The sequence below is a fragment of the Dendronephthya gigantea genome, unplaced genomic scaffold (genome assembly GCF_004324835.1).
Source record: "Dendronephthya gigantea isolate DGI-Jeju-01 unplaced genomic scaffold, DenGig_1.0 000647F, whole genome shotgun sequence".
In the NCBI taxonomy this organism is placed as follows: domain Eukaryota; kingdom Metazoa; phylum Cnidaria; class Anthozoa; order Malacalcyonacea; family Nephtheidae; genus Dendronephthya; species Dendronephthya gigantea.
The window spans coordinates 24,261-25,733 of NW_021163657.1; the positions used below are offsets into that span (position 1 = coordinate 24,261).

General features: G+C 50.2%; 1 non-coding gene across 1 annotated transcript; it reads left to right on the forward strand.

Moving 5' to 3' along the window:
• LOC114544091 lies at positions 1–153 on the forward strand. The gene has a single exon (XR_003690287.1). It is a non-coding gene; the product is annotated as a 5.8S ribosomal RNA (ribosomal RNA).
• The last annotated feature ends 1,320 nt before the right edge of the window (positions 154–1,473 follow it).

The window sequence follows — 1,473 nt, forward strand, 5'->3', positions numbered from 1 at the left end:
AACTTTTAACGGTGGATCTCTTAGCTGGTGCATCGATGAAGAATGCAGCCAGCTGCGATACCTAGTGTGAATTGCAGAATTCAGTGAATCATCGAATCTTTGAACGCAAATGGCGCTCTCCGTTATACCAGGGGCGTGTCTGTCTGAGTGTTGGTAATGAAACGCCGAGTTGGTTTCGACTTGATTGGGACATCGTGCCGCAGCTCGAAGCGGCGCGTCCGTCTAAGTGCAGCACATGTTGCCGTCGCAACGTTACCGACGCGCGAACGAAGCCTAAACTATTGTATAGCAAAGGAGCTCTTCGTTTTGCGCGTGCCGGCCGTTGTAACACACCCACAATATATTCTATTCATTCATTCATTAACCTCAGATCAGGCAAGATTACTCGCTGAATTTAAGCATGTTACTATGCGGAAGAAAAGAAACTAACAAGGACTCCCCGAGTAATGGCGAATGAAGAGGGAACAGCTCAACTTGAAAATCTCTGTTGTGTTGCAAAGGCGAATTGTAATTGCCTAAATTGCTTGGAACAGCACGTCACAGAGGGTGACAACCCCGTACGTGGCAATGCTCGAGTGCTCGCGATGTGCTTTCGAAGAGTCCGGTTGTTTTGGAATGCAGCCCAAAACGGGTGGTAAACTCCATCTAAAGCTAAATACAGGCACGAGACCGATAGCGAACAAGCACCGTGAGGGAAACATGAAAAGGACTTTGAAAACAGAGTTAAAGAGTATGTGAAACCGTTGAAAGGAAAGTGAATGGAGTTAGCAATTTGCCCTGCCAGATTCAGTCGCTCGTGCATGGCGATGGTCGTGCTCTTGATCTGCATGGATGAGGCGTGCTCGGACACGGTGGGCGAACACGGCACTTCTGGTGAGTCAGCGTCATTGTCGACCGGCTATAAGGTCGCAAGAAAGGTGGACCGGCCTCGCGGCTGGTTGTTAAGACATGCGCTCGCATAGCTCGTCAGCGACTGTCGTCTGCAGCGCGTGCTCGGCTGGCGACCTGATCAATCGGTCGAACCTTAACCTATTCTCAAACTTTAAATTGGTAAGAAGTCCGACTTGCTCGATTGTAGCCGGACACTCGAATGTGAGCTCTTACTGGCTATTTTTGGTAAGCAGAACTGGCGATGCATGATGAACAGAACGCAGAGTTAAGGTGCCGAAGTCGACGCTCATCAGTTCCCACGAAAGGTGTTAGTTGATATTGACAGCAGGACTGTGCTCATGGAAGTCGGAATCCGCTAAAGAGTGTGTAACAACTCACCTGCTGAATCAACTAGCCCCAAAAATGGATGGCGCTCAAGCGTCGCACCTATACTCGGCCGTCGGAGCAAGCGTGACGTTCCGACGAGTAGGAGGGCGCGGTGGTCGTGACACAGCCTCTAGCGCGAGCCAGGGTGAAACGGCTGCCGGTGCAGATCTTGGTGGTAGTAGCGAATGTTCAAATGAGAACTTTGAAGATTGAAGT